Source organism: Trachypithecus francoisi, unplaced genomic scaffold (genome assembly GCF_009764315.1).
Source record: "Trachypithecus francoisi isolate TF-2019V2 unplaced genomic scaffold, Tfra_2.0 Lachesis_group12, whole genome shotgun sequence".
Taxonomy (NCBI): Eukaryota; Metazoa; Chordata; class Mammalia; order Primates; family Cercopithecidae; genus Trachypithecus; species Trachypithecus francoisi.
In genome coordinates this window covers 26,379,091-26,393,613 of record NW_022681457.1, presented here as the reverse complement: position 1 = coordinate 26,393,613, position 14,523 = coordinate 26,379,091, and the positions used below count along the sequence as shown (strand labels likewise).

General features: G+C 39.8%; 1 protein-coding gene across 2 annotated transcripts in view; it reads right to left on the bottom strand.

Annotated features, from left to right (window-relative positions):
* RAVER2 (ribonucleoprotein, PTB binding 2) overlaps window positions 1–14,523 on the bottom strand; it is a 93,125-nt gene that overhangs the window by 9,248 nt on the left and 69,354 nt on the right. The gene's annotated exons all lie outside the window — the stretch shown is intronic.

Sequence of the window (14,523 nt, the reverse complement as noted above, 5' to 3'; positions counted from 1 at the left end):
ACTGTCAAATGAAAAATCAAAATCAGGCCGGGTGCAGTGGCACAGGCCTGTAATCCTAGCACTTTGGGAGACCAAGGCAGGCAGATCACTTGAGGTCAGGAGTTCAAGACCAGCCTGGTCAACGTGGTGAAACCCCGTCTCTACTAAAAATACAAAAATTAGCTGGGCATGGTGGTGGGCGCCTGTAATCCCAGCTACTCAGGAGGCTGAGGCAGGAGAATCACTTGAACCCAGGAGGTGGAGGTTGCAGTGAGCTGAGATTGTGCCACTGCACTCCAGCCTGGGCGACAGAGTAAGACTCTGTCTCAAAAAAAAAAAAAAAAATCACAACGTAAGCAGTCATATTGAACAGCTGAAAAAACTCTTACATTTTTCTTTACATTATTGAGACTAATGACTATGTCAAACTGGAAAGATGCTTAAGATATATTTTGACCTATTTTACCTATTTTAATTAAAGGGGAAGGGTGAAACGTTTTGTCTTTGACAAATTATAATTAGATGTTAGATTTAGGTGTTTAATAGACATTTAATAAAGTGGCTTAAAAGCTTCTCTTTTAAGGTAGGCTTCTCCCAACCATTTGACATAGATGGACCTCAGAATCTGAAATTTCAAACTCAATTTGTACATTCATATTGACAGGTTTACATAGCTGACTATAATGCTATTATCACTGCTAGAATGTATACTACAATTTTTTAAATAATTTATTTCTGATTTAAGTTTTCTCAATCACAGTTCAAATATTCAAGACATACAGTTTTTGAGAAAATTAATAACTACAGCTCAGTGGCAATTCTGTATAACTAACTAGAGACATGGAAGGGGTAGTGCATTTAAAAGTGATTTCTAATTAGACCTAGATCTTGAAAAATTGATCTGATCTGTTTGCTTATAACTAGCTACTTTTAGGATCTCTAAAACACAAAATGAAAATGCTATTCTCTGTTTTGTACAATTGAAGCTTATTTTTTAAAGAGTCCAAAATTTGTTGATTCACAAGGTTCACCAACTTGTGAACAACTATCACCACAATTGAATTCTAGAGTATTTTTATCACTCTCCCCTCCCCCCAAAAAATCCTGTTAATCATACTCCCTGACTCCTCCCTCCTCCAGCCCCCAGTAACCACTATCTACTTACATTCTCTATGGATTTGCCTATTCTGGATATTTCATATAAATGGAATATCATATGTGGACTTTTTGTCTGGCTTATTTCACTTAGCATAATGTTCACAAGGTTCGCCAATGTTGTAGCATGGATCAGTACTCCATTCCTTTCTATGGATGAGTAATATTCCATCACGTGGATATTACCACATTCTGTTTATTCATTCCTCACTAGATGGACATTTGGGTTGTTTTCCTTTTTGGCTATTATGAATGCTGCTGCTGTGCCAATGCATGTACACATTTGTGTATAGACACACATTTTCAATTCTCTTGGATATACCTAGGAGTCAAATCCTGGGGCCATCTGGTAATTCTTTAACATTTGACAAACTGCCACACTCTTCCAAAGCAGCTGCACCATTTTATATCCCACCAACCCCTAGCACTGTATGAGGATTCCCATTTCTCCGCATCCTTGCCTACATTGTTATAGTTCATTTTTCTTCATTCTCTTTTCTTTCAGTTTCTCAGACTGGATCATTTCAACTGACCTACATTCCAAGTTTGTTGAGTCTTCTTCCTGCTCCAATCTGCTGCTGTGCTGTAGTAAATTTTTCATTTGTTCCCATATTTTTCAAATATAGAATTTCTATTTGATTTTTAAAAATAATTTCTCTCTTTATTGATATTCTCTATGTGATGAGATGTTGTTTTCATACTTTTGCTTTTTGTTTGTTTGTTTTTGAGAAGGAGTCTTACTCTGTTGCCCAGGCTGGAGTGCAGTGGCGCGATCTCGGCTCACTGCAAGCTCTGCCTCCTGGGTTCACGCCATTCTCCTGCCTCAGCCTCCCGAGTAGCTGGGACTACAGGCGCCCGCCACCACGCCCGGCTAATTTTTTGTATTTTTAGTAGAGATGGGGTCTCACCGTGTTAGCCAGGATGGTCTCGATCTCCTGACCTCGTGATCAACGCGCCTCGGCCTCCCAAAGTGCTGGCATTACAGGCGCAAGCCACCGCACCCGGCCTCTCATACTTTTTAAAAGTTCCTGAGACGTGTCTCTCTTTAATTCTTTGAAAATATTTTAGGCCGGGCGCGGTGGCTCAAGCCTGTAATCCCAGCACTTTGGGAGGCTGAGACGGGCGGATCACGAGGTCAGGAGATCGAGACCATCCTGGCTAACACGGTGAAACCCCGTCTCTACTAAAAAATACAAAAAACTAGCCGGGCGAGGTGGCGGGCGCCTGTAGTCCCAGCTACTCGGGAGGCTGAGGCAGGAGAATGGCGTCAACCCGGGAGGCGGAGCTTGCAGTGAGCTGAGATCTGGCCACTGCACTCCAGCCCGGGAGACAAGAGTGAGACTCCGTCTCAAAAGAAAAAAGAAAAAGAAAATATTTTAAATCTTTGTCTAGTAAGTCCAGTGTTTCCACTTCCTTACAGACAGTTTCTATTAATTACTTTTCCCTTCGTGTTTGGGTCATACTTTGTCATAAAATCTTTGTGTGTTCCTGTGTCCAGGATGGTATTGCCTAGGTTGTCTTCCAGGGTTTTTATAATTTTGTGTTTTACATTTAGGTCTTTAATCTGTCTTGAGCTGATTTTTGTCTATGGTGTAAGGAAGAGGTCTGGCTTTAATCTTCTGCACATGGCTAGCCAGTTATCCCCACACCTTTTATTGAATAGGGAGTCTTTACCCCATTGCTTTTGTCAACTTTGTCGAAGACCAGATGGTTGCAGATGTCTAGCCTTATTTCTGGGCTTTCTATTCTTTTCCATTGGTCTATGTGCCTGTTCCAAAAGAGTGTCAACAAGGCGTAAATATATACTTCTACTGCTTCTATTCAACATTTTACTGACGGTTTTAGTGCAATATGGTTCCTTGGACATAGGAATGGGCAAGGATTTCATGATAAGACACCAGAAGCAATTGCAGTAAGAGCAAAAATTGACAAGTGGGATCTAATTAAATTAAGAGCCTCTGCAAGCAAAAGAAACTATCAACAGAGTAAACAGAGAACCTACAGAATAGGAGAAAAATTTTCCAAACTATATATCTGACAAACGGCTAATATCCTGCATTTATAAGGAACTTAAATTTATAAGAAAAAAGCAAACAACCCCATTAAAAAGTGGGCAAAGGACATGAACAGACACTTCTCAAAAGAAGACACATATGCGGCCAAAAAGTATATGAAAAAAAGTTCAATATCACTGATCATTAGAGAAATGCAAATCAAAACCACAATGAGATACCATCTCATACCAGTCAGAACTGGCCATTACTAAAATGTCAAAAAATAGCAGATGCTGGCAAGGTTGTAGAGAAAAGGGAACACTAATACACTGTTGGTGGGAGTGTAAATTAGTTCAACCATTGTGGCAAGTAGTGTAGCAAAATCTCAAAGAGCTAAAAACAGAATTACCATTAGACCTAACAATCCCATTACTCCATATATACCCAGAGGAATATAAATTATTCTATCATAAATATACATGCACACAAATGTTCACTGTAGCACTATCCACAATAGCAAAGACAAAGAATCAACCTAAATGTCCATCAGTGACAGACTGGATATTTGGTACATATACACTATGGAAAACTATGCAGCCATAAAAAAGAACGAGATCATGTCTTTTGTGGGAACATGGATAGGGCTGGAAGCTTTTATCCTTAGCAAACTAATGCAGGAACAGAAAACCAAATACCGCGTGTTCTCACTCCTAAGTGGGAGCTAAATGATAAGAACTTAGGAACACAAAGAAGGAAACAACAGACTGCTGTCTACATAACGGTGGAGGGTGGGAGGAGAGAGAGCAGCAGAAAAGATAACTATTGGATACTGTGCTTAATACCTGGGTGATGAAATAATATGCACAAAAAACCCCTGTGACACGTGTTTAGCTATGTAATAAACCTTCACGTGTACCCCCAAACCTAAAATTAAAAATTTTTAAATATTAAAAAAGAAAATCTGTTATAAATGGAGCATGCAGTCTGTTTTCATTTGATATAATTATAACTACTGTTCAATTTAGGTTTACCACTCGGATATTTGTTTTTATTAGACCTAGTTGTTTTTGTCTTTCATGGTATATTTTGGCTTAATCAAATGTTTTTATAATTTCATTGTAATTAAACTATTCATGTTTTAGCTATATCTCTTTGTATAATTTTTTAATGGTTGCTGTATGGATTACAATATGTGTTCCACAACTTATCACAGCCTACTTAGAGTTACTTTTGATGTACTTCATGTAAAACATAACCCCCAAACCATAATTTCATTTACCTTATTGTCCTTTATACTATTGCCATTAAATATACTGTATCTATATACATTATAAACCCTGTATGTTAAAATTTTTGCTTTTAAATAAATTAAGAGAAAATATATAATCTTTTTTAGTCACCTGCATGTTTACTGTTGCCTTAACCCAGTGGTTCTCTTTTTTTTTTTTTTATTATACTTTAAGTTCTAGGGTACATGTGCATAACGTGCAGGTTTGTTACATATGTATACTTGTGCCATGTTGGTGTGCTGCACCCATCAACTCGTCAGCACCCATCAATTCATCATTTATATCAGGTATAACTCCCAATGCAATCCCTCCCCCTCCCCCCTCCCCATGATAGGCCCCGGTGTGTGATGTTCCCCTTCCCGAGTCCAAGTGATCTCATTGTTCAGTTCCCACCTATGAGTGAGAACATGCGGTGTTTGGTTTTCTGTTCTTGTGATAGTTTGCTAAGAATGATGGTTTCCAGCTGCATCCATGTCCCTACAAAGGACTCAAACTCATCCTTTTTTATGGCTGCATAGTATTCCATGGTGTATATGTGCCACATTTTCTTAATTCAGTCTGTCACAGATGGACATTTGGGTTGATTCCAAGTCTTTGCTATTGTGAATAGTGCTGCAATAAACATACGTGTGCATGTGTCTTTATAGCAGCATGATTTATAATCCTTTGGGTATATACCCAGTAGTGGGATGGCTGGGTCATATGGTACTTCTAGTTCTAGATCCTTGAGGAATTGCCATACTGTTTTCCATAATGGTTGAACTAGTTTACAATCCCACCAACAGTGTAAAAGTGTTCCTATTTCTCCACATCCTCTCCAACACCTGTCGTTTCCTGACTTTTGAATGATTGCCATTCTAACAGGTGTGAGATGGTATCTCATTGTGGTTTTGATTTGCATTCCTCTGATGGTGAGTGATGATGAGCATTTTTTCACGTGTCTGTTGGCTGTATGAATGTCTTCTTTTGAGAAATGTCTGTTCATATCCTTTGCCCACTTTTTGATGGGGTTGTTTTTTTCTTGTTTATTTGTTTGAGTTCTTTGTAGATTCTGGATATTAGCCCTTTGTCGGATGAGTAGATTGCAAAATTTTTCTCCCATTCTGTAGGTTGCCTGTTCACTCTGATGGTAGTTTCTTTTGCTGTGCAGAAGCTCTTTAGTTTAATGAGATCCCATTTGTCAACTTTGGCTTTTGCTGCCATTGCTTTTGGTGTTTTAGACATGAAGTCCTTGCCCATGCCTATGTCCTGAATGGTATTGCCTAGGTTTTCTTCTAGGGTTTTTATGGTATTAGGTCTAACATTTAAGTCTTTAATCCATCTTGAATTAATCTTCGTATAAGGAGTAAGGAAAGGATCCAGTTTCAGCTTTCTACTTATGGCTAGCCAATTTTCCCAGCACCATTTATTAAATAGGGAATCCTTTCCCCATTTCTTGTTTCTCTCAAAGATCAGATGGCTGTAGATGTGTGGTATTATTTCTGAGGACTCTGTTCTGTTCCATTGGTCTATATCTCTGTTTTGGTACCAGTACCATGCTGTTTTGGTTACTGTAGCCTTGTAGTATAGTTTGAAGTCAGGTAGCGTGACGCCTCCAGCTTTGTCCTTTTGACTTAGGATTGTCTTGGCAATGCGGGCTCTTTTTTGGTTCCATATGAACTTTAAAGCAGTTTTTTCCAATTCTGTGAAGAAAGTCATTGGTAGCTTGATGGGGATGGCATTGAATCTATAAATAACCTTGGGCAGTGTGGCCATTTTCACAATATTGATTCTTCCTATCCATGAGCATGGTATGTTCTTCCATTTGTTTGTGTCCTCTTTTATTTCACTGAGCAGTGGTTTGTAGTTCTCCTTGAAGAGGTCCTTTACATCCCTTGTAAGTTGGATTCCTAGGTATTTTATTCTCTTTGAAGCAATTGTGAATGGAAGTTCATTCATGATTTGGCTCTCTGTTTGTCTGTTACTGGTGTATAAGAATGCCTGTGATTTTTGCACATTAATTTTGTATCCTGAGACTTTGCTGAAGTTGTTATCAGCTTAAGGAGATTTTGGGCTGAGACAATGGGGTTTTCTAAATATACAATCATGTCATCTGCAAACAGGGACAATTTGACTTCTTCTTTTCCTAACTGAATACCCTTGATTTCTTTCTCTTGCCTGATTGCCCTAGCCAGAACTTCCAACACTATGTTGAATAGGAGTGGTGAGAGAGGGCATCCCTGTCTTGTGCCAGTTTTCAAAGGGAATTTTTCCAGTTTTTGCCCATTCAGTATGATATTAGCTGTGGGTTTGTCATAAATAGCTCTTATTATTTTGAGGTACGTTCCATCAATACCGAATTTATTGAGCGTTTTTAGCATGAAGGGCTGTTGAATTTTGTCAAAAGCCTTTTCTGCATCTATTGAGATAATCATGTGGTTCTCGTCTTTGGTTCTGTTTATATGCTGGATTACATTTATTGATTTGCGAATGTTGAACCAGCCTTGCATCCCAGGGATGAAGCCCACTTGATCATGGTGGATAAGCTTTTTGATGTGCTGCTGAATCCGGTTTGCCAGTATTTTATTGAGGATTTTTGCATCGATGTTCATCAGGGATATTGGTCTAAAATTCTCTTTTTTTGTTGTGTCTCTGCCAGGCTTTGGTATCAGGATGATGTTGGCCTCATAAAATGGGTTAGGGAAGATTCCCTCTTTTTCTATTGATTGGAATAGTTTCAGAAGGAATGGTACCAGCTCCTCCTTGTACCTCTGGTAGAATTCAGCTGTGAATCCATCTGGTCCTGGACTTTTTTTGGTTGGTAGGCTATTAATTATTGCCTCAATTTCAGAGCCTGCTATTGGTCTATTCAGGGATTCAACTTCTTCCTGGTTTAGTCTTGGGAGAGTGTAAGTGTCCAGGAAATTATCCATTTCTTCTAGATTTTCTAGTTGATTTGCGTAGAGGTGTTTATAGTATTCTCTGATGGTAGTTTGTATTTCTGTGGGGTCGGTGGTGATATCCCCTTTATCATTTTTTATTGCGTCTATTTGATTCTTCTCTCTTTTCTTCTTTATTAGTCTTGCTAGTGGTCTGTCAATTTTGTTGATCTTTTCAAAAAACCAACTCCTGGATTCATTGATTTTTTGGAGGGCTTTTTGTGTCTATCTCCTTCAGTTCTGCTCTGATCTTAGTTATTTCTTGCCTTCTGCTAGCTTTTGAATGTGTTTGCTCTTGCCTCTCTAGTTCTTTTAATTGTGATGTTAGAGTGTCAATTTTAGATCTTTCCTGCTTTCTCTTGTGGGCATTTAGTGCTATAAATTTCCCTCTACACACTGCTTTAAATGTGTCCCAGAGATTCTGGTATGTTGTGTCTTTGTTCTCATTGGTTTCAAAGAACATCTTTATTTCTGCCTTCATTTCGTTATGTACCCAGTAGTCATTCAGGAGCAGGTTGTTCAGTTTCCATGTAGTTGAGCGGTTTTGATTGAGTTTCTTAGTCCTGAATTCTAGTTTGATTACACTGTGGTCTGAGAGACAGTTTGTTATAATTTCTGTTCTTTTACATTTGCTGAGGAGTGCTTTACTTCCAATTATGTGGTCAATTTTGGAATAAGTGTGATGTGGTGCTGAGAAGAATGTATATTCTGTTGATTTGGGGTGGAGAGTTCTATAGATGTCTATTAGGTCCGCTTGGTGCAGAGATGAGTTCAATTCCTGGATATCCTTGTTAACTTTCTGTCTCGTTGATCTGTCTAATGTTGACAGTGGAGTGTTGAAGTCTCCCATTATTATTGTATGGGAGTCTAAGTCTCTTTGTAAGTCTCTAAGGACTTGCTTTATGAATCTGGGTGCTCCTGTATTGGTGCATATATATTTAGGATAGTTAGCTCTTCCTGTTGAATTGATCCCTTTACCATTATGTAATGGCCTTCTTTGTCTCTTTTGATCTTTGATGGTTTAAAGTCTGTTTTATCAGAGACTAGTACTGCAACCCCTGCTTTTTTTTGTTCTCCATTTGCTTGGTAGATCTTCCTCCATCCCTTTATTTTGAGCCTATGTATGTCTCTGCATGTGAGATGGGTCTCCTGAATACAGCAGACTGATGGGTCTTGACTCTTTATCCAGTTTGCCAGTCTGTGTCTTTTAATTGGAGCATTTAGTCCATCTACATTTAAGGTTAATATTGTTATGTGTGACCTTGATCCAGCCATTATGATATTAACTGGTTATTTTGCTCGTTAGTTGATGCAGTTTCTTCCTAGCCTCGATGGTCTTTACATTTTGGCATGTTTTTGCAATGGCTGGTACCGGTTGTTCCTTTCCATGTTTAAGGCTTCCTTCAGGGTCTCTTGTAAGGCAGGCCTGTTGGTGACAAAATCTCTAAGCATTTGCTTATCTGTAAAGGATTTTATTTCTCCTTCACTTTTGAAACTTAGTTTGGCTGGATATGAAATTCTGGGTTTAAAATTCTTTTCTTTAAGAATGTTGAATATTGGCCCCCACTCTCTTCTGGCTTGTAGAGTTTCTGCCGAGAGATCTGCTGTTAGTCTGATGGGCTTCCCTTTGTGGGTAACCCGACCTTTCTCTCTGGCTGCCCTTAAGATTCTTTCCTTCATTTCAACTTTGGTGAATCTGGCAATTATGTGTCTTGGAGTTGGTCTTCTCAAGGAGTATCTTTATGGCGTTCTCTGTATTTCCTGAATTTGAATGTTGGCCTGCCCTACTAGGTTGGGGAAGTTCTCCTGGATGATATCCTGAAGAGTGTTTTCCAACTTGGTTCCATTTTCCCCCTCACTTTCAGGCACCCCAATCAGACGTAGATTTGGTCTTTTTACATAATCCCATACTTCTTGCAGGCTTTGTTCATTTCTTTTTCTTCTTTTTTCTTTTGGTTTCTCTTCTCGCTTCATTTCATTCATTTGATCCTCAATCGCTGATACTCTTTCTTCCAGTTGATCAAGTCGGTTACTGAAGCTTGTGCATTTGTCACGTATGTCTCGTGTCATGGTTTTCATCTCTGTCATTTCGTTTATGACCTTCTCTGCATTAATTAGTCTAGCTGTCAATTTTTCCACTCTTTTTTCAAGATTTTTAGTTTCTTTGCGCTGGGTACGTAATTCCTCCTTTAGCTCTGAGAAGTTTGATGGACTGAAGCCTTCTTCTCTCATCTCATCAAAGTCATTCTCTGACCAGCTTTGATCCGTTGCTGGCGATGGGCTGCGCTCCTTTGCAGGGGGAGATGCGCTCTTAGTTTTTGAATTTCCAGCTTTTCTGCCCTGCTTTTTCCCCATCTTTGTGGTTTTATCTGCCTCTGGTCTTTGATGATGGTGACGTACTGATGGGGTTTTGGTATAGGTGTCCTTCCTGTTTGATAGTTTTCCTTCTAACAGTCAGGACCCTCAGCTGTAGGTCTGTTGGAGACTGCTTGAGGTCCACTCCAGACCCTGTTTGCCTGGGTATCAGCAGCAGAGGTTGCAGAAGATAGAATATTGCTGAACAGCGAGTGTACTTGTCTGATTCTTCCTTTGGAAGCTTCCTCTCAGGGGTGTACTCCACCCTGTGAAGTGTGGGGTGTCAGACTGCCCCTAGTGGGGGATGTCTCCCAGTTAGGCTACTCAGGGGTCAGGGACCCACTTGAGCAGGCAGTCTGTCGGTTCTCAGATCTCAACCTCCGTGTTGGGAGATCCACTGCTCTCTCCAAAGCTGTCAGACAGAGTCGTTTGCATCTGCAAAGGTTTCCGCTGCTTTTGTTGTTGTTGTTGTTAACTGTGCCCTGTCCCCAGAGGTGGAATCTACAGAGACAGGCAGGTTTCCTTGAGCTGCTGTGAGCTCCACCCAGTTCGAGCTTCCCAGTGGCTTTGTTTACCTACTTAAGCCTCAGCAATGGCGGGCGCCCCTCCCTCAGCCTCGCTGCTGCCTTGCGGTTAGATCGCAGACTGCGGTGTTAGCAATGAGGGAGGCTCCGTGGGCGTGGGACCCTCCCGGCCAGGTGTGGGATATATTCTCCTGGTGTGCCCGTTTGCTTAAAGCGCAGTATTGGGGTGGGAGTTACCCGATTTTCCAGGTGTTGTGTGTCTCAGTTCCCCTGGCTAGGAAAAGGGCTTCCCTTCCCCCTTGCACTTCCCAGGTGAGGCAATGCCTCACCCTGCTTCAGCTCTCGCTGGTCGGGCTGCAGCAGCTGACCAGCACCGATTGTCCGGCACTCCCTAGTGAGATGACCCCAGTACCTCAGTTGAAAATGCAGAAATCACTGGTCTTCTGTGTCGCTCACGCTGGGAGTTGGAGACTGGAGCTGTTCCTATTCGGCCATCTTGCTCCGCCCCACAACCCAGTGGTTCTCAATGGTGTGTGTGTTGGTGGGGGCAATCTAGGGGTTAGAGGACAAGGACGTTGCCAAATCTCCTACAAGCACAGAATAGCCCTTCCCACTTAAGAGAGAATCATCCAGCCCCAAATGTTAATAGTACCAAGACTGAGAAACCTGTCTTAAGATAATGTGCATTGTTTTTATCTGGTTGCTCTCAAGATTATCTCTTTATAACTATAGTTTTCAGCATATTAACTATAATGTGCCTAGGTAAAAATTTCCTTTTATTTATCCTGCTATGCAGGAGGACCTCTGAGCCTGTTAGATCTCTAAGTTTTTTGAAGCCAATCTGGAAAATGTTTGACCATTATTTTTTCAAATAATGTGTGCCCCCATTATCTTTCTCTTCTTCTCCCAGGACTCCATTTACATCCATTTTAGACTGCTTTATATTTTCCCTCAGGTCCCTGAGGATATGTTCCATTGGGCTTTTAAAAATCTCTTTTCTTTGTGTTCTTCAGATTGAGTTGTCTTCATGTTAACCGAACCTTTTTTCCTGGCCTCTCCAATCTTCCGCTATGCCCATCCAGTGTATTTATTTCAGATACTATAGTTTTCAGTTCCAAAGTTGTTATTTTTTAGTTTATATCTCTTGGCAGAGATTCCGTATCTGTTCATTATTACTTTATTTTCTTTTAAGTTCCTAAACATATTTATAATAGCTGTTTTATGGTTATTGTCTACAAGACCAACATCTGGGTCACCTTGGGGTCAGTTTCTACTTTTTCTCTTAATTGCGAGTCACATTTTCTTGCTTCTTCAACTATCTAGTAATTTTGTTCTACTGGACATATTGATTACTATAATATATTGTAGAGGCTACAGATTCTATTATCTTCCTCTGATGAGTGTTGATTTTTGTTCTAGAAGGAGTTAAATTTGCTGTACTCAAACTCCAAACTCTGTCTCCTCTGCGCTGGAGAGGAGTTGAATCTCTTCTCAGTTCTTTTAGCCTTTCAGCTGTTTTCTACCAGGTCCCTTGGAGTTTCCCTCACACAAACACAGTTTAGGGGCCAGCCAACTGTATTTGGGTTAAGTTGACACACAGATTTTGAGGCTCCTTCCTATGCAACCCCCTCTTTTCCACAATTTCCCCCTTCACTTAACAGCCTTGCTAACCGTCCTGAACTCTGTCATCTGACTCCTCAAGCTAGTGAGACTGCAGCTTTCTCCATCTAGGGAGTGGTATCAGGCAAAAAGCTATAGAAACACAAATATCATACAGTGATGTTATCCTGTTTCAAGGAATAATTCTCGCATTTCCGCCTGCTTTTGGTCATTCATTCTCTAGTGCTTTCAAGTAGTTGGTTTTCATTTATATTTAGTCCAGTTCTAATAATGGTTATCTGTAGGGAAATAGTATGATACAAGCAACATCATCAATACTAGAAATGCCAATTAGGTTTTTAAATCTGATAGTTTTATTGAAGATAAAGATTATTTTGTCCCTCTATGCCTTGACATATTTATCTCTCCTAATTCATAAGCAGAGCAGCCTACACAGTTTCTCTCAGATATTACTTCGAAGCCTGAAGAAACTTCTCAATGGTATAAATAATGTGGCCTTTGGAATCAAGAAATCACTTACCAACTGTATGAACTTGGAGAGATTATTTACCCCTTCATGCTTCTCCACTTGTATCATGAAGGCGGTCATTTAAATCTCACAAGGTTGTTAGAAATAGTAATCACTTACGTCACAAAACATAGAGCAAGTGTTAAAAAGAAAACAAACACTTCTGGTTCCTTTCTCTTAGACCTCTTCCATCATCCCAGCAGTGGAAATAGTGGAAGGAATTCCTAATACATGACCACCTTTTTCTATAATAGTTACTTTAGTATTCCATTAGTTAAATTCCATTTACTTTAATGTTCCATTAGTAACATTTAATTACGTTTATAAGGAAGAAAGAACATGAGAGGCAGAACAAATCCCATTTTATGAACAAGCATGCGCAAGAAGCAGGGACTGTCAAAGGAGACACTGAACAGTGCACGGAGGATTCTTTCCCCCACCATATCTCTGGGCAAGCAAGTGTGGAGACAGGAAGACATACAGCAATAAAAAAGGCATCATTATCCCAGAATTTCTCCATGTGTGAATGAGAAAGTCTTTCTATGTATATAAGTATATAATAAATCACAGTAATCTAACAAGCAAAACTGCTAAGAAAAAGGCAAATTTAAAAAGAAATAAAAGAAAAGGTAAGTTCAAAAAATTTTTAAAGCTTAAATATGTATTTAATGAATTTTTAAAAAATTTACTGTGCTTCTGTGTATAAAAAGTTTCTTTTTTGAAAAGAAACAAATTGGAATTGTACAGGACTATATCTTATAAATTTTCCAATTAATGTCTTTATCCAAGTCATTACTTCAAATGTTATCTAATAAAGGACTGAAGATGAGTCTTATGAATCAATATAAGAGAATGCTTCCAGATTGCAGCAATTTGTGAGCACTGTTCTCTAAATACAGATATACTGTCACCTAATTACATCATCTACCCAACCCATATTTTCCCATCTTGTCCCAGGTATATAAGACATGTCATATGTTTCACTAACATCCTGCTGCACCATTTTTACAGAACTTGGGCTATTTCTAGTACTCTATTAAAAAGGCATAATCATAATTGTTCTAAGTGGTTTTCTTTTTTTTTTTTTTTTTTTGAGACGGAGTCTCGCTCTGTCGCCCAGGCTGGAGTGCAGTGGCCGGATCTCAGCTCACTGCAAGCTCCGCCTCCCAGGTTTACGCCATTCTCCTGCCTCAGCCTCCCGAGTAGCTGGGACTACAGGCGCCCGCCACCTCGCCCGGCTAGTTTTTTGTATTTTTTAGTAGAGACGGGGTTTCACCGTATCAGCCAGGATGGTCTCCATCTCCTCACCTCGTGATCCGCCCGTCTCGGCCTCCCAAAGTGCTGGGATTACAGGCTTGAGCCACCGCGCCCGGCCAGTGGTTTTCTTTTCTAAGTTTATTAGAGACAGGTCAGGCAAACACAGAGCTGCTCCAAGGAAATCAAAGTGGAGACAAGGCTCCAACAAACAGGATAGAGCTGAGAAGAAGCTGGCTGTTCTAGGACAGTAAGAGTCAGAACTGATAATTATAAGACTCTTATGATTCCATAATCACACAGGGCTAACATGATATATACTCAGCTTACACCGCTAAGAGTAAGCTGAAGAAGGGCCAAAGCAAAACTGACATATTTAAGTAATGACACAGGACATGTTATGAACATAATACTTTTATGTTATTGATTGACTGGTTCAGAAGTTAGCACAGTAGTGTCTGTAAATATGATCATCTTTCTACATCTACCAACAGTGGAGAAGAACAGAGGCATTCCCTTGGGTTTCTCAGGTCTATACTAGTGCAAACCAAAGGTTAGCAGCATTTTTCTATAAAGAACCAGATAGTAAATATTTAATCTTGCAGGCCACATAGTCTCTGTTGTCATCACTCAACTCTTTTATTATAGCATGTCAGCACCATAGACAATATGTTAATGAATGGACTTGGCTGTGTTACAATACAAATTTATTTACAAAACCAGGTGGTGGGCTAGATTTGGTCTATGGGCTGTAATTTGCCAACCACTAGGTAAACAATGAGAGGTAAATATCTAGTGCAAAATGATACTAAATAATGTCTTGAACACATTCACAAATTTCAAATGATGAGTAAGAAATACATAGATCAGTGCAATTTGATTTTCCTATGTTAATAATATAGGAACCACAATTTCATATTCAGTGAA